Genomic DNA, 19444 nt, shown 5'->3' with positions numbered 1-19444 from the left:
TATAGAAATACATATTTCTATGTATTTGGGTCTGATCTTCTACTTTATTCTGTTCAGTTGATTTATTATTTATTCTTACTCCAGGATCACGCCATCCTGACCTCTGCACCTTTCTAACGTGTGCTGGTGTCTTAGGGGCATGCCTTCTCTTTCTTCGTTCATCAGAGTGCTCTTAGCTGCTCTTCCAGATGGTCTATAATCTGGGCTCACTTCAGAGTGGATTTCTCCCAAGGCCCTGCCTCATCCACTTGTACTCTCCTGCCCCATAAACAAACCACCTGGTGCTTGGTTGGCTGACCAGAATCCTTTGAGGTGTCTTTGGAGAGTTTTCTGACTTCTCATTCCTTGCAGATGTACCGTCCTGTGTAGGCTCCTCCCCGGCCCTAGATGGCAGCCTGGCACCCAGGCCCTCTCAATGTCTCTGAACACTGGCAGGCATGGCCAGGCTGAGCATCTTCAGTAGTGTTGTGGACAGGTTGTGTCGCACTTTCTTGGCATCTGCCATCAGCACTCAGCCTCAGCTTCTTTCCCAATTGTGGTTTTGGTTAATCCACCTGAGAGTCACCTTGGCCAGCATTTGGAACAGGAGGTAGCGACCTCCACACCAGCACAGATGGTATCCAGGCTATCTCAGAAATCCTCAGAGATGCCTGGAGCAACGTTAAATTAGAGCTGAAAGGACCTTGGAGATGATCAATTCCAACCCCATCATTTTCCACATAAGGAAAATAAAACTTCCCTCAGAATCCCCCCACCTGCCTCCTGTCCAAAGCTTTGATCCTCCTAACAGCCCCAGGTATTTATTGTGGAAGCCAGCACTGGCACCCAGATGTTCTGGTTTCTAGCCCACAGTTGTGTCCTCAAGCCTTGCTTCCATCCTGACCTAAAGCTGTCACTGTCAATGGCAAGGGTTAAATGCATCCCATCTGCACACGGAAGAGATCGCTCCTGTGACTCCTGAAGCGTTTCCCCAGTCCAAGCACACAGCTTCAGTCTTACCCTGATTGAATCTTGGCCAGCTCACTTTCAACTAAGCCCCTGGTTCAGCCAGGCAGGAAATGACCTCATCAGGAGTGGATGAAAGGGAGCATGACTGCGGAGCAGAGGAGGTTGCTACGTGGCTGATGAAGCAAGACAGAGGCTTCCCAACAGGACAACAAGTTATTGGCTCTGGGAAATGATGTGAAATTCCCAATGACTCAAAGAGGGACAGGATGTCTATATATCCATCCACAAACACTGAAAACCTTGGTTACTTTTTTCCTTCAAATTAGTTACTCCCACTGCCCATTCCTCATAGCCTACCTTTCATTCCTTCTGAATGTAGAATGGTACAAGAGACAACTGATTTTCATCTAACTAGCCATTTGGGAAGATAATTAGAAAATAATGTTTGGGGAAGTAGCGTATAGAATTAATTTTTGACATATGTTTACAGAGCATGTACTATGAGCCTGACTATTTTACGTGCTTGGTGGATAAGTTCACCAACAAAATAAAGACCTCTACCCTTATGGATATATATTTTTTAAGAGATGGAGTCTCCCTCTATCACCCAGGTTGGAGTGCAGTGGTATGATCATAACTCACTGCAGCCTCAAATCCTAGGGATCAAGTGATTCTCCTGCCTCAGCCTCCTGAGTAGCTGGGATTGCAGGTGGGAGTCACTGTGCCTGGCTCCTCATGGAATCATGATTTTTCTGATTTGATCTCGAGACATCTCCATACCATTTCTGTGAGACCTGGTGGTATGAAATCGATAAGATTGTGCAGTTGGGCACTTCTCATCCGTAACTGGTCATTGTATTCATATGTTCTCATGCTGCTATGAAGAAATCCCTAAGTCTGGTAATTTAAAAAGAAAGGAGATTAATTGACTCACAGTTCTGCCTGAGTAGGGAGGCCTCAAGAAACTTACAATCATGATAGGAGGCACCTCTTTATAGGCCAGCAGGAGAGAGAAAGAGTGCCAGCAGGGGAACTGCCAGATGCTTATAAAACCATCAGATCTCGTGAGAACTCTGTCAGTCACTATCACGAAAACAGCATAGGGGAAACCACCCCCATGATTCAATTATCTCCCAGCAGGTCTCTCTCACGACTCGGGGGGATTATGGGGATTACAATTCAAGATGAGATTTGGGTGGGGACACAGCCGAACCATATGAGTCACTGTTGGTGATGCTTGGTTCTCTCCAGTGTCTCTGAGGTTTATGATGAGCAACGGACAAATGAACCAGGAGCAAGTGCAAGGTGCATGTTCTTCAGAGCTTCACCGTCTACCTAGGACATTGTGGACCAGACTTCTAGACTGAAATGGAAATGTTGTGCTGGTATTGCAGAAAGATTACAGATGAGGACCCCAAAAGCCCGTCATAAAGTAAAATACCAAGAAGTCTTGTGTTTTATATTCAAATTTCCTGCAAATTAATTATAGTCCTATAAGTCATCCATACTTTAATATTAAAAACATTGGACTTGCTCTTAAAGTGAAAGAACATTTCTTAACACCCCTTCCCCTAAATCTTCAAGTGAAACTTGCTCTAAAAAGATGTTCTAGGTATATGGTATAGATTTGAATCTCCTGGTTTACCTGTGCTTATCTATAGAATAAAGCCTATTCTAATTGGAGAAGCATGGATGTCTGAATCTTTTACAAGACCAAATTCTGGGCACCAAAGTGAAGGGAGGTCTGGGTGAGAGTCATTATTCAACTTCGTCTGCTAGTTGTGTTGCCCCTGGTTCTGCCTGGGTTAGCCTAAGTTCTCAGGATATGTTCATCCTATAGGCAAAGGTGGAAGAAACAAAAATTTAGAGCATTGAAGATAAATGAAATCCAATTATTTATCTTCTCAATATTCCAGCCTTCACTTACAACCTTTAGCTGTTAATTAGATATTTTACAAAAGTCTGTTTATTTTAAAGGCCCAAATGTTTGAAGACTATAAGGTCACTGTCAGTATATTTCTGGAGAAGAAATGTTTGTCTCTTGTCTTCAAGGTTGATGTTTATTAGTTTTCCCATCCAAAGACTAGGTCTGATGCCAACAAATCAGACTTTTTTCCCTGCGTCTATGATCAAGCACTTGAACAGTTCCATGAATGTGGATGCGCCCTGGGTTAGAATTGTTTTCTGCTGTGAGCCAAGGCTGAGTTCCAGCTCTCATTTACCCGCAAGGAGGAGAGGGATGCAAAGGATTGTCAGTGGTGGAGAAGATGCCACTTTTTTGGCTGTTTTCCACAGCATTCAGATTCATATCTGAGTTCAACATGCTTTGTATGTTTTCCCCACATGCTGGGACAGGCCTGTTTTTAAAGACAAGGTTGAAGAGTGGAGAGAAGAGGCTTGTTTGTGCACATGGTCATCAGTACAGCACAATCTGTCTCCAAAATGGGGAAGGTCCCCTCACTAGGGATGAGCTTCAGCTTTGGTCTGTCTCTGGATTCTCACCTACCTGATTTTCCACTCTCATCCCCCAATCTTGGACCTGTCCTTTAACTGAAAGAAAGACACCCTTTTCCACCCTTTTGATGTTTTATCTGAATCCTTGGCAAAAGTATGGCTTATAATTTTTTAATTAAGATGCCTGTGTTTGAGAAGGTGGTGACAACTGAACTCCAGGCTCATCTGGTTTATCACATGCTCCAGGACAGGTTTGGATCTGGGTTTCAATCAGGTCATAACATGAAGGCAGGATCTGCGATCATTGCATTATTCACAGGAGCAGAGGCTTGTGGAAGTAAAGGGAGGCACTCCAGTCCCCAACACACCCAGTGTCTCTTCACTCTGTCATTGGACGGAAATTTCTCCCCACTGGATCGGGACTTGAAGATTTCACGAGACTTCTTGTAGCTTACCTTGTAAGAGATCGTCTCTCTCTTTGGCACCCTGAATATTTTGACTCACTTGGACAAATAATTCAGGGTATTTACAGATACCACTTGACAGGGCATTTGCCAATACTTAGGCAAACTTCGGTTTGGTATAACTGGTGGGCTTTTGTGCAAAGCCAGGAGGGTGGCGGTAGCTTTACTATAAGTTCCCTACTAAGGAGCAGTAACTCATTAACTCTGTCACAACTTTTTCATTTTAGCTCCTGTTGAGTGGTAGGCAGCATGGTCCTGTGGGGTTGAGACTAGAGTCAGCTAAGTTTGATTGGGACAAGGATTGTGAAGTCTGAGCCTGAGGCTGTCAGTGGAAGAATCAGGCACAACACAGTAGAGAGAGGTCAAAGTCAGCCGTGGAACAAATGGAGAGGACTGCAAAGGACAAACTTATTTTTGAGAGATATGTGGTGTGCATTAGTAGGCATGGCTGAGAGTTCCCAGAGGCTGAGGCCATCCCTTTCAGGACTGAAACCATGTCAGCTGCTGTTGAAGTTCATGTCCCTACACACTGTTAAATATTGCTAAGCTTTGGGAGGAAATGTTGGCCCCATCATATGTCACAGTCAACCCGGGGCAGTCTCTGTTTATGCCGATGGTCCCAAGCTCATTATTAACTGCACCCCTTTCATTCTCAAAAGTCTACTTGTTTGGAAAGTGCCTGGTATGATTACACCAGATAAGGAAAGTGGATGTTGCTACTTTCTTTTAACATATCAGAGATACCTCAAGCTTTGAGGTGCTCCTCTCCCAAATTTAAGGCTCTTTTAAAATATCTTTTTAGATCTTTAATATGCTCACATTTTTCTCCACCTTCTTGAACATACCTGCACCAAAAAACTACATAGTTTATAACTGTTTTGATGTCCTTGTCTACTAACTCCTGCATCTATGTTGTTTCTGGGTCTGTTTATGTTGATCAGTTTCCCTCCCGCTTATTGTCCATTATGTTCCCTTGCTACTTTGCATGTCTGGTAATTTTTGAGTGGATGGCCAGACGAAATTTTTATCTTGTTGGATGTCAGATATTTTTGTATTCTTTTAAATATTCTTGGTCTTTGTTCTGGGACATACTTAAGTTGCTTGGAAACAGTTAATCTTTATGAAGTTTGCTTTCAAGCATGGTTAGATGGAACCAGAGCAGCCTTTGGTGCAGGGATGTTTTTTTTTTCCACGTCAGATGGGTGATGTGCCGACATCATAATGAGGTTTGAGGGAGGCACATCTCACACATGAGCAAAAAACCCAATCATCACACTTACGAACCACAAAAGAACCTGGTCTAGGGGTGCTTTTTTCCTTTTGAGGGCACTACCATGTATTACAAGATTTCTCCACTCTGCTATGGGGACATCAAAGTTCCTTGCGCCCTAGCTCAGGGATGATTCCACCCGCTCACTCCTGGTGCAGCTTCTTCACATCCACGCCCTGACCAGTACTCAGCTGAAGAGTAGGGGAAACCCCTTTCCATCTCCAGGCTCTCCTTCTGTGCAGGTCTCTCTCCGCAGCTCTCTTCCCTGTGAAGCTCTCTTTTCTCCATTACTCTCATCTACGGGGTTAGCCAGAGTGTCATCCCTGAATTCTCACTTGTGTCCCTAAACCGGTAGGCTTTGTTTAGGTTCCGTCTTTTTGCACCATCACTTAACTGAAAACGCTGTCCACCTGGTAAGCCGGAGCATCTCAGGGCTCACCTTGCTTGTTCCCCCTTTTCTCAGGAATCACTGTCCTCTGCTGCCTCTTGTCCAGTGTCTGAAATTATTTAAAATTATTTCCATTTGTTGTTGTTTAAGGTAAGAGGGTGAATCTGATCCATGTTACTCCATCATGGCCAAAAATGTAAGTCCTGAGTATTGGGCTGTTTCAGCTTCTGTATCTTTGGGACTAATGCATTCTCTTCTCTAATTTCAGTGTCAATTTATCTTTTCTCTCTGCACTGGTTTTGCTAATGGTCAACACCTTAGCTGCTGTTACCTTAGATCCTCTTCTTTACCATCTTCTTTTGTTCTCTTCACTTGTTTAGTTCTTGTCTAGTTTTTCCTCTCATTCTTCCCAGCTTTTGCACAAAGTGACTGGTCCTCCACAGATATCACCATCTGTGGGATCAGACCATAAATTTCTTTTTAGCAGATCCCACTGACAGTCCATTGGCTTCCACCTTCCAAATTTTTTGCCTGCATTTGTTTTTGCAACAGTGTTCTGCCACTGCAGCTTCACCAGCAAAAGAGCTATGGCCAGCCTGTCTGTCTGTCTGTCTGTCTATCTATCCATCTATCTTTCTATCATCTATGTATTACCTATCTATCTATTTAATCTATTATCTATCATCTATCTATCACCTATCTATCATTTATCTATCCATCATCTACTTATCAATCATCTATTTATTCTATCTACATATCTATCATCTATTATCTATCATTTATCCATCATTTATCCATCATCTATTTATCAATCATGTATCTATTCGATTTCATCTATCCATCATCTACTTATCAATCATCTTTTTATTCTATCTTATCTATCTATCCATCCACCACCTACCTTTTCATCCATCCATTTATCCATTATGTATTTATCTTTCATGATTATTATTTTTGCCCCTACTTCTTCTCTGGCTGAAATTGTTGTGCATGGAGGAAAGCTCCAGCGTCACTTTTTGTCAAGGGTTATCACCAGAGTGCAGTACAGGGTATGCCCATTTTCCCCAAGGCTTTATGCCAGACACTGTTAGACCTGGGATATTTACAGATTAGTTTACCCTTCAGTTGATGAATCCATTTGTCCCTTTAGGCAATTAAATATTTCAGTTATGATCTTTATGTTGTTTAAATCGTTGAGATCAGGCTTCCTTTTATTCCTCTTAGTTCCCTGTTGAAGTCCCAAACTCTGAAAACATAATAGATCATCTGTCTCTCACAATTGTTAACATAATAGATCATCTGTGTCTCACAACTGTTAAATGTGCCTATAAACAAACTCTCCGCAACATATGGTGTCCCTTTTTGCTTTTCTTTCTTCTTTTCTAGATTAATTCATTTCACAAACTTTTATTGACCACCTATTATTGCATGGACTCTACTAGGTGATAGATACAAAGATGAGTAATCCATGTCTGTCTTTTGGGATGCTAGCTTTGAAGATGATCACAACACAATATGGTAAGTACCACAACAGTGGGGCAGAGGTGAGCACAGGGTGCCATGAGAGGAAGGAGATGGGGGCCGAGTCCACCTTTCCTAGAAGCGACCTTACCTTGTATAGGAGTGTGGAGGGGTTAGCAGGGGAAGAGTGTGACAGATATGGGAGGATAAGCACAGAGATGAGAGTGAAGGCCATTTGAAATGAAGTACGGAGTTTGCTTTGACTAGATTGTGGAGGCACAGGGTAGGAAGGACAAGGGTCAAAAATGGAGAGGTGGGCAGGTATCAGATCATGAAAGATCTTATATGGCATGTGAAGACTTTTGGACTTTAATACAGAAGTGTCTAGAGTCAATGAGGTGAAAGGACCAGATTAGAGTGGACAATGGATTGTGTTGGAACAAGACTAGAGAAAGAATAACTGAGGGACTTGGTGTACTTGGTTTAATTCAGATGAGAAACAATGATGAACTAAAGGCACCACTGCTGGGTGGAGAGAGAGAGAGAGAAAGGGAGAAAGATGAAATCAGGAAATATGCAAAGGCAAACCTGAGAGAACTCAGTTGTAGAGGGAAGAAGATAGAGAGGAGTCCAAGTCCGAGGTGACCCTTGGGTCTCCAGCATGAATGGCTGTAAGAATACCTGGGCTATTCACTGGAATAGCAGATATTAAAGAAATAATGTATTTGGACTACAAGATTATGAGCTAAATTTTGGATATTTTTGATATATTGAATTTGAACTCTTTGTGACATGTAACTGGAGCCATCTGAAAGCTAATTGGATATATGGTTTTACAGCTCAGCAGAGACTTTGGGAGTGACATAGCAGTCTTCAGCTTATAAAGGATAAGTCTAAAGGATGGTAGAGACTTGGGGTGGAGGCAGGTCACTCTCATGCAACAAAATTGCACTTGCAGCCTATGATTATGTGCTTTCCAGATCCTTACTGTCTTATTTTCTTTATCTAAAGAGTTATGAAAACATGACTTCTGGCATTGTCTGTCTTTGTCATTATATCTGATAGCTATAAGAATATTTAACAATGAATTAAACAATTTTTACGTTTATACTTTCAACCTGCATATCTGCATTTTTTTCTACTGGCCAAGGAGAAAGAAGGGTGTGCAAACTACATTCCTGCATAAGGCTGCATGAGGCGCTGCACCACATCCCTGCACACTCGGCTCCTCTAGTGGAAACGTGGAGGCTCAGTTATACAAGTGGCCCTCACTGGCTTGTTGGGTGTTTTAGTTTTTACCCCATAACATTGAACTTTGTTACACAGAATGTCCTGTGATTTCCCAACACAGTAGGCATCTTCCTGAGTTTCTAGACCAGTAGTTTCATATTGGTCAGAATTCCTCTGCTGGCCAAGCCTAATCTTACACATTGATTGTTTTAGTAACCTATTGATGTGAAGGTGGAGTTTTGGGACTTTACTCAGGTTTCTCAGTGCAGTGGTAGAATATGACCTTGGAAGTCAGACAGATCTGGGGTTGATCCCAGCTCCGTGACTGACTAGCTCTGTGATGAAAGAAAGTCTTTAACCTCTCTGAGACTGAATTTCTATAGCTAAAAATCAAGGAAGAAATAAGGTTGTCATAGGGTTATTGCAGGATCTGATGATACATGTGAAGTGCTCAGTGCAGAGACTGAAACCTGCAGAAGAGCTTAATGAGCTGGTCATTGTCGATGTCATTTCTGTGTACTTACTTTGTGCTCTGGGGGTGAGTTTTGCTCAGTTCAACTAGCACTTAGTGAGAACCTCGTGCTTTGCACAGGCCTTGCATTGGTGTTCCTCCTTGGGGGTGAGGGGAAGCACATTCTAAGTTTTAAGAAATGAATTAATATCCTCAAAGAATTTACCCTAAAGTTAATCACCATTATTTCCCACTTTACATTTCCTGTGGTACCCACCCCCTTCCTCCATCCAAAGGAAATATTTTAAAAGGATTTCCCAATCTTCTTTGGACTTTGGGAGGCTTTTGGTCTATGGTGATGAGGCTTTCTCACTCCATGTTGCCATCTGGAATTCTTTATTCAGGCTTTGGCCAGAAAAAACACTACCACCACCACCAACACACTAACTTAGGAAAATAACATTCGGCAGGAACTTGGCAACAATAACCTTTTGTTGCCAGAATCCTTGTTCACAGTGTGGGTGGCTCAGATGGCACTTAATTAAATGTATTTCCCTATAAATTCTCACAGTGTGCTTATTTTCACTGATGTCTAATAACCACCCTATCTCTAAAGCAACCAAATTTCACAGCCTGCAAAACAGGGAAATCAGCCTGTATAAATAACATATTGCTTTTGTTAGTACTCAGCCATATTCCTCATCATTCTGAGTGACAATGGACTTATCTGTTATTATTTCCCACTGAATGCTTTGTTATTCAGTAGTTTCCTACTACCTGGAGTGACTATATAATAAAAATAATACCTACTATTTTCAGTGTCAACTATGAGTCATGCACTGTACTGGGCATGTATTCATTATCTCAATCTTCACCAGTCTTTGAGATAGGTACCAGTAGTCTCATCTAAAAGATGGGAAAAAATACAGTGACTCCATCTCCACAAAAAAATTTTTAAAACAATTTAGCCACATGTGTGGCACACACTTATAGTTCCTGCTACTTTGGAGGCTGAAGCTGGAGGATCACTTAAACCCACGCGGTCGAGGCTGCAATGAGCTGTGATCGCACCACTGCACTCCAGCCTGGGAAACAGAGCAACGCCCTGTCTCACACACAAAAAAAGGAAAAAATGAGGAAAAGCCTGAAAAAGGTTAAATATTTTGCCCAAGAGCATACCACTGGGCTAGGAGTGATGGGCCTGGCCAACACGGCAAAAACACGTCTCTACTAAAAAAATACAAAAATTAGCCGGGTGTGATAGAAGACACCTGTTATCCCAGCTACTTGGGAGGCTAAGGCAGGGAGAATTGCTTGAACCTGTGAGGTGGAGGGTGCAGTGAGCCGAGATTGCGCCACTGCACTCCAGCCGCCTGGGTGACAGAACAAGACTCCATCTCAAAAAAAAAAAAAAAAGAACAGACAACTAGGAACTGATGGATTCGAAGAGGAATCTGAAAAATCTATTTGATGCCCAAACCCATGATGGTTTTTTACACTCTACAAACTTTATTAAGAAAGGTGCCGATTACGTTTTTAGATACAGTCTCAACATACTCCCTTGAGTTCCTCTGTCCCGCACAGGATTCAGGAGTGGAATCAGGAATGTAATTAGGAACACAATGCAGAGGGAAGGGTAAGGCCTGTCCCTTTCTTCTTCAGCTGCTGCGTCGTGCCAGGTAAAATATTTAAATTAGTTTTTCTCATGTTTTCAACTTACGTAGAGACATTTCTTAGGCACAGCATTTTATATTTCGATGACAAAGGTGAAACTGGCTGAAAGCTGTGAATTGGAACAAGGAAAAACCTGATAGGCATTGGTTGATTGTTCTTAAAAATAATATATTGTTTCTTATCTTGTGTGTTTCCTTGCAGGTCTGTAACCTAGTGGGAAAGGGCATATACATTCGCAGAAAAATGTATGACACAAATGTCTTTAATGTACGTTTACAATCTTGTCTGCTATACTCTGTGTCAATAAATTTAACTAAAATGTGTTATTTGGCCTTTGCTTTATATTTTTCCAGATCTAGAATTTGGCACCAGCCTGGCCAACCTGGCAAAACCCTGTCTCTACTAAAAATACAAAAATTAGCCGGGCATGGTGGTGGCATACCTGTAATTCCAGCTACTTGGGAGGCTGAGGCAGGAGAATCGCTTGAACCTGGGAGGTGGAGGTTGCAGTGAGCCGAGATTGTGCCACTGCACTCCAGCCTGGGTGGCGGAGCAAGACTCTGTCTCATTACAAAAAAAAAAAAAAAGAATTTGGCAATTATTTTCAGCATTTTAAAGATGCCATCCTATCGTCTTCTGGATTCCACCATTTCTTCTGGAAGATCAGCTATCGGCATAATTGTTGCTCCTTTGAGTGTGATGTGTCCTTCTCTCCGGCTGCCTCCAGCCCTCACCCTCCGCTGTTTTGAAGATTCTCCCGTGTTTTTTATTTTCAGCATGTGTGCCCATGAGGTTTTCAGCAAGATGTCACTGTGATGTATCTCAATGTGTATTTTTTGCCTTTTGAGTTTATTCTGCTTTAATCTTGTAGAGCTTCTTAAATCTGCAGATTAATGTTTTTAGCACTTTGGGAACATTTCTGGCCAGTGCCTCTCTAAGTATTGTTTGTGTCTCTTTATTCCCCAGCCCCTTTTCCTAGAATTCTAATTACCTGTACATTAGACCTTATCACTGTGGCTTATGTTTTTCAATCTGTGTATTCACTTCTTTGTAGTTTCTTTTTCTCTAAATTCTTTGCTTCTCCAGTTCTGAAGACTCAGTAGTCCCGGACTCCAGGTTTTGGAGTGAAGCCTCCTGAACACTAAGTCTCTGCCTTTGTGTTAGTGTCGCTTGGGAAATAGCAGATGCTCGAAGGGGAGAAGCAAGGAATGACATAGGACTCACCTGTTGGGGGGCTTTTGCTCTGGGATCGTTGGCCCTCCAGTACTGGCTGACTTGGTTATTCTCGGTTGTCTTTCAACAATGTGTTTTTTATTTGTGCAGCTTTTGTAGTTAGGATGTAGTGCAGGATGGTTGGATTGATGCACGTCACTCCATCAGAGCCAGAAATGGAAGTTCTGTGTTAATAAGTTTGAGTTAGAAGTTCCATTTCTTTTCTTTGGTCTCATTTTTCCTAGTCAGGTAATGAAATACATATTACAGAGGCCATAGTACTGAAATTAAAATTTTAAAAACTGGATTTTCATTCCAGAATCAATGGAAAATTACTTTGCAATGATGAGCCTTCTGGTTTCATTTCTTTGTCTGTAAAATGGGCACGATCTCATCTACATCATTATCAGGGCTATTTTTTTTTTTTTTTAAAGTAGAGGAAGAGTGTTTTTTTTTTTTTTTTTCCTGATAAAGTGCTCTCATTATTCTTCCTTATTCTTTTGTAAGTTAGCTCCACGGGGAATTGAGAAATGAATTCTTAACTAAAAACCTTACAGTAAGAGCCAGCGGCAGCAGTCATGTTACACTGTGTCATGCCTGTGTTTACCACCTCCCCGCCCTCAAAGAACATGGGGAAGAAGGGCGAGCAGATGCTAACTCAGTGTGCAGCCAGAGTCGGAGTACAGCGGGGGTTCAATTTGTAATACCCGTACAGGCCTCAGTCTGCACAGCATTCAGAAGAGATTTCAGGTATTTTCTAAGAGGAAAGAGAAATGCATGTGTCAGAGGTGACTCTTACCTATGTGGAACACCTGCACCCATTTCAGAAAACCACAGCGTTGTGAGAGTGGATGCGTGACTGTTAATTTGAGCACTGCTAAGTACATAAATAGATGAGCCGTTAATGTACACAGCTTGGTCGTCTCAGTAAGCCAAAATTGAGTCAACCTTTTTCCAGGTTAACCTAATCTAAAAATAACACTTTCATCTCTTATTAATAGGCTAGTTGTTATCTAATGTTTTGCTGTGGGTTCAGGGTTCCAGAATAAATCATGCTTTGATTATAGGGTGGATCAAGTTAATGTTGACTCATTCAGGATGAGGCTGGGCAGAGCTGTGGCCTGTCCCAAGTCTCATCTAAGACAGAACTCATCAGATCCTAGGTCTTGTTTATGTCATGCAGGAGAAGGTACAGAAATGCTTGTATTTTATCTGGCAAGAGGCACAGTGTGGCTGGAGCAGGGGAGGGAAAAAAAAGCATCTAAAAAATATTCTTTCTTGCTTTTAGTCCTAGTAAGAGATTTTGTCCCATTATTAATCCAAGTTATGAACTAGAAGGATTAACCTCAGGGGCAGGTACACATCTTAGGTTCACTGGTCCCCCATTCACTTAAAAACCTCTCCAGGTTCAAGGTCTCTGCTTCATTTCCACCTTGACAAGGTCTTGTGGACCTTTTTTTTTTTTTTTTTTTTTTTGAGATGAAGCCTCACTCTATTGCCCAGGCTGGAGTGCAGTGGCATGATCTCAGCTCACTGCAACCTCTGCCACCCAGGTTCGAGCAATTCTCCTGCCTCAGCCTCCCAAGTAGCTGGGATTACAGGTGCCTGCTACTGTGTCCAGCTAATTTTTGTATTTTCAGTAGAGACGGGGTTTCACCATCTTGGCCAGGCTGGTCTTGAACTTCTGACCTTCTGATCCACCTGCCTCGCCCTCCCAAAGTACTGGGATTACAGGCATGACCCACCACTCCTGGCCCTTTTTTGGGGTTTTAAGAGACATTTCAGAGTATCTAAGTTACTGTCATTTTATTTTGAAATTACACAGGTAAGAAAGAGCAGGAAGCAGCCCCAACAGTAGCCAGGCTTGGCCTCAGGCAGGGAGGCATGCTGTATAGGACATGAGACATCTAGGGATCAGGTGAGCTTGTCATCCACTCAGCAGTGGGTGACACTTTCTACACTCAGCTCCAACACCATGGTCAGGAGCGCCCCAATGTCTCTGCTTGTTAATCTCCTGCTACTGCTGCCAGACATCTCCCTATTCTTAAACCATTCCCTAAACACGTATTAACTGCACACCTACCCATGAGCCCACGATGGCTCTGGGTACCTGGGATTCACAGGCACACATCCAAGTTGGTGTTCTTTCTGCAGTGTGCTTGCTGATATCCTCTGAGGTTCATGGGTTCTGTCCACTGCCTTTGCTGTGTTTCTCAACTGTCTGCCTCTACATGTAGCACAAACACCCCAACCCAGAGCATGTGGTGGTTCCTGCCAGTCTGTCATCTGTATTAAGCACTCATGTTGAGTGGAGCTCTTATTCCAGGCTCCCTTCTGGATCATACTTGGGCCAGACACCACTATTTGGTCTAGTTCACTGTGGCCAGGATAGCAAGATCTCCAAAGTAATTATGGTGACTTATACCTAAGGAGACCCTCGCCAGGAGGCTCTGAGGGTAAGAGGTGACAGGTGCTCTCCAGAAAGCGTCCATGTACACCATACATAGCTTGTCCAGCATGGTGGTGATTGTTATCCAGACAATATGGAGCCAAGCGTGTATCATAATATGGAACCATCCCACCTATGTATCTGAACTGAGCAAACAAATTTAAAAAGTTAAATATCCAACTCTCTTTTAGGTTCCCTTCTGACGATAGCAAGGGCTTCTCATGTCAGTGAGGCTCAGGGGAATCTGCTAGCTATCTCTGGCTTCCCTGGCACCATGCAAAGACATGCTCCTGTAGAAAAGAATATTGAAAGCCATCCAGACCCCAGCTGTAGCAGCACTGAAAGCCAGAATGGTTTTCTCATGGAGAATTCCTGAAGGACCTCCTACTGAGCTCACCTGAGTGACATGGAAGGATGACATGTGGGACAATCGCAGTGAACCTGGGGTGGCGAGAACACTGCAGGCATCCAGTGGATTCCTTTAAAGCAGGTTGCTCAACTGTGGTCCTGTTGACCGTTTGGGCTGGGTGAGTCTCCACTGTGGGGCCTAACCTGGATGTTGTAGGATGGTTGGTGGCATCTCTGGCCCCAACCCACTAGGTGCCAGGAACATCCAGTGCTCATCCCCAGTGTCTCCAGACATTGCCCAGGGTCAGAGTGCCATCACTTTCAACTGAGAATCACTTCTTAGAGGGAAGCAATTTGTGGATGAGAAACATGCATGCTGTGATGCACAATTTCAAACCAATGAAGTTCAACCTCAGACTGTTGCAAAAAAAAAGTACTCCCCACTCACCAACCGTCAACAAACAACAAGAAAAATGACCAAAAGGTATGATCGAAAAGCCTCCACCAAGTGCGAAGAGTTTATTACCTACCTGTGTTAGTTTACTATGATTCTTAAAGTCAGGACAATTATGGGGGTCTTGAATAAGGATTGTCAGTTGAGGTTGAATATATTTTAACATAACTACTGAGCCACTCTTTGAGGGGACGCTTTTTTTTTTTATTATACTTTAAGTTCTAGGGTACATGTGCACAACATGCAGGTTTGTTACATATGTATACATGTGCCATATTGGTGTGCTGCACCCATTAACTTGTCATTTACATTAGGTATATCTCCTAATGCTATCCCTCCCCCGTCCCCCCACCCCAGGACAGGCCCCGGTGTGTGATGTTCCACTTCCTGTGTCCAAGTGTTCTCATTGTTCAGTTCCCACCTATGAGTGAGAACATGCAGTGTTTGGTTTTCTGTCCTTGCGATAGTTTGCTGAGAATGATGGTTTCCAGCTTCATCCATGTCCCTACAAAGGACATGAACTCATCCTTTTTTATGGCTGCATAGTATTCCATGGTGTATATGTGCCACATTTTCTTAATCCAGTCTATCATTGATGGACATTTGGGTTGGTTCCAAGTCTTTGCTATTGTTAACAGTGCTCCAATAAACATACGTGTGCATGTGTCTTTATAGTAGAATGATTTATAATCCTTTGGGTATATACCCAGTAATGGGATGGCTGGGTCAAATGGTATTTCTAGTTCTGGAGGGGATACTTTTCTACCTTTTGTTTCCTCATTCACTGTTTTAATTTACTTAATCTCATTCAGCCAAATCTTGTGTATTTGCTAGTAAACTGTGTACCGAGTGAATTATTTGCAGCATTATTTAAGACCCTGAATTAACATTATCTAGCATGTTTGGGAGCAGGGCAGCCCTCAAATCTCCGGTTAATGTGATTTCAGGAAAACATAAATAGGTTCATAAGTGTTTTACAGACCAGAGTGGGTCAAAATTGAGGAAGAAAATCTGCTATGAGAAATCTATGCAATTAAGGAAGCTACCTGTGACTGACTGCAGAAAAGCTCTCACCATGTGGGACAGGGAACATATGAGCTGGAAGCAAACCTAGGGAAAACAGATTCTGGATTTCTCATGTGGGTGGGGCTGAGCAGGAGGGAGACTTGGGCTTGTAGGGAGCCAGGAGCTCTGGAGAGGGGATGGAGGCAGAAAGAGCAACCCTTGGATGTGGAATTTGGGTGGGCTGTGGCTGTGAGTGAGCAGGTGGAGCCTGGAACAGACGTTCCTGTAACCAGTCTCCCTCGCAAGAGAGCTGCGTTTGTCGGGGGAAACCAGGGTGTATCTTCCTTCATCTACCTCTCCCACGCCAGGAAGCAGAGCAAGATCATGCGTGTAACCCTGCAACTAGACCCCGGGCTGTGTCTTACCCATTTTTCATCCTCTGTACCTAGCATGGTGCCTGGCACAGAGGAGGCACTCAGGGGGCGCTGGACTGAACCCAGTGGCTTCAGAACAGCTCCCGGAAGAAGCTGGAGTGACTCCATTCAAAGGGCACTGGAAAGATGCCTGGAGTCCTTTTCTACCCAGGCACAAGCCTTTTCTTTATTACCCAACTCTGATGCCTGAGGTAAAGCAATAGCATGACTGAATGTCTTTCACATTAGAGTGTAATTTATCGACATCAGCCGCAGCCTTTGATCTCACCAAGCTGCGAGAGGAGAGAAGTGATGAGGCGTACAATGTGTACGAGGTGAGTGAGGTGTACGTGGGCTGCAGCAGCTGAAGGGAGGGAAGGGCCAGGAGGCTGCGGGTGTAGATAGAATGTTCCAGTTGGGACTTGGAGGCCCTTGGCCAGCAGATACAACCCAGAAGGAGAGATCTGAGACTTGGTCTTGCCATGGTGGGCCATGTTTTAGTATTGTCTGTATTATCTGCTAGGGATAACAGAGCTTCCTGCAGGCTCCTTGAGAAGTGCTTGTGAACCTCTCTATAGTCGAGGCTTGTGGGCCGTCTTGCTATGCCCTAAGCCTGGATCCACTTGAGCTTGCTCTCAGATGAACTTGAGTGATGGCTCGTCTTTTGTGGGTCTGCTTTTCGGGACATGATTGCCAAGAAATGATTGTTCTGGACTGCATTTGTTTTGTTTGATGAGTGAAGACTTGGACCTTGTTGTTCTTGACTGTCACTGTCTCAAAGGTTTTAATCAAAAGCTATTTGGAAATCATGCCAGCTAATTAATGTTGATGAGGCAACAAGGGTGACTCTTCCTTAGTGCCTTAAACCTTTCACCTGAAACACAAACATGCCACATTGGAGCTTTAATTGTCAAGGAAGGTGAAAACTATACCAAACCATTTGCTGGGCAAAGGCCTCCTGTTGATATAGGCAGCAGGAACCCACAGGCTTGTGCAATGCAGGCTTGTAGCTGCAGATCCATTTCTCCCCAAGCACGCTGCCCCACTGAAAGTGGGTAAGTGATGTGTCTGATCTCTAGCAAGCTCTACCGGGAGAGCACTAAAATCTTAGCTAAGTAGCCCTGTCTCTCCGTTGTTTTCATGGAAAGCCCTACTAAAAATCAGACTGCACAGAGTTCCTTTCTTGAATCAAAACTTACAAGAGAAAGATGAAATAAGATTCAAATGTGTGTTTTGTTTCCTACACTTGGGTACTTATTTGTTCATGGATTTATAAAAGGCCCCTCTTTCATTTAGCCAACAACATTTATTTAGAAGCTAACATGTGCCAGAGACTGCAGATAAAAAGATGTGAATCCTGCAAAAAAGGGGCATGCAGTCCAGGATTAGAAACAAATAGCAGATGATCACAAAACAGCATTACAAGTGCACTGTTAGTACCACTTTGTGAGGCACTTAACTCAAAGGGGTGAGGATGAGAAGTAAGAATTATTGAAAAATATTCCAATATATATGTCTTGAACTAATCCAAATGCCCATCAATGATAAACTGTATAAAGAAAATGTGGCACATATACACCATGGAATACTATGCAGCCATAAAAAAGGATGAGTTCATGTCCTTTGCAGGGACATGGATGAAGCTGGAAACCATCATTCTCAGCAAACTAACACAGGAACAGAAAACCAAACACTGCATGTTCTCACTCGTAAGTGGGAGTTGAACAATGAGAACACATGGACACAGGGAGGGGAACATCACACATTGGAGCCTTTTAGGGGGTGAGAGGCTGGGGGAGGGAGAGCATTAGGAGATACACCTAAAGTAAATTACGGGTTGATGGGTGCAGCACACCACCATGGCACATGTATACCTATGTAAAAAACCTACATGTTCTGCACATGTATCCCAGAATTTAAAGTATAAAAAGAAAAAATCAGAATGCACAAGGTTCCTTTCCTGAATCGACACTTGCAAGAGAAAGATGAAATAAGATTTGAATGTGTGCTTTGTTTCCTACACTTTGATATTTGTTCGTGGATTTATGAAGGACCCCTCTTTCATTTAGCCAACAACACTTATTTAGAAGCTAACATTTAGAAGCTATGAAATTAAAAGAATTCTTCCACACATGGCTCAGGCAAGGAGCCAGTTTATGAAAAATCCAACAAACAAAGGCATTTTGTAAACTTAAAATATAGGAAAATCAATCTAATTAGCCATCTCAAAAGAAGTTTTGATACATGAGCTCTTTTGTCATATGTACATGGAGTATACACGGAATCTACATGTGGGATACATATGGGGCATATATATGGAATATACACATGTACATTTCCAAAGTATAGTTTGTTTTTCCTGTACTTTCATAATCAATATGGCTTAAAAATTATATGCCTGATCAAATATGCAAATACCAGGCTGGGAGCCGTGGCTCATGCTTGTAATCCCAGCACTTTGGGAGGCTGAGGCGGGTGGATCACAAGGTCAGGAGATCGAGACCATCCTGGCCAACATGGTGAAACCCCATCTCTACTAAAATACAAAAAATTAGCTAGGTGTGGTGGTATGCACCTGTAGTCCCAGCTACTCGGGAGGCTGATGCAGGAGAATGGCTTGAACCCAGGAGGCAGAGGTTGCAGCGAGCCAAGATTGAGCTACTGTACTCCAGCCTGGGCAACAGAGCAAGACTCTGTGTCTCTCTCTCTCTCTCTCTCTCTCTCTCTCTCTCTATATATATATATATATATATATATGCAAATACCAAAACATGTCTCATAATCAATGGTAAAAATTTTGTACCTGAAATCTGCAAATACCAGAATGTACATCAAATATGTCTGTCTCTGGCCCAATCTGTCATTTTGTAAAACGTATCCAGCAACAACTTGAGTGTGGACTCATCAGCTTTCCAGGCACTTTCCCTCCCATCTTGGAATGGTTCCTGCTTATGCTGAGGACTTGTTTTCTCTTCGGGCTTTGACATGTGTACAGGCTATTCTTTTTCCTTAGTGAAGTTCAAACCTGTATGGGTAGAGGCAGAAAGAAATGTCAAAGTGTGGTCACTTACATGGCAGGTAGGACCTCTTTGCTTTTGAGCAATTTCTGTTATCTGATTATTGAGACCAGACTTCACCCAGTGGTGGGGTACCTTCCCTTAGAAAGTTGGAGGCCGGGTGCGGTGCCTCACACCTGTAATCCCAGCACTTTGGGAGGCCGAGG

The 19444-nt window shown here is 43.0% G+C and overlaps 1 long non-coding RNA gene and 1 other non-coding gene across 2 annotated transcripts in view; one reads left to right on the top strand and one right to left on the bottom strand.

Annotated features, from left to right (window-relative positions):
* Positions 1–19444, top strand: part of LOC116459922 (uncharacterized) — a 175473-nt gene that overhangs the window by 80465 nt on the left and 75564 nt on the right. The window lies entirely within an intron of this gene.
* LOC116460545 (small nucleolar RNA U13) lies at positions 5059–5161 on the bottom strand. Its single transcript, XR_004245847.1, has one exon. It is a non-coding gene; the product is annotated as a small nucleolar RNA U13 (small nucleolar RNA).

This window comes from Hylobates moloch, unplaced genomic scaffold (genome assembly GCF_009828535.3).
Source record: "Hylobates moloch isolate HMO894 unplaced genomic scaffold, HMol_V3 SCAFFOLD_20, whole genome shotgun sequence".
Lineage (NCBI taxonomy): Eukaryota > Metazoa > Chordata > Mammalia > Primates > Hylobatidae > Hylobates > Hylobates moloch.
Note: the sequence above shows the minus strand (reverse complement) of the source record. Positions and strands in the feature narration are given on the sequence as shown.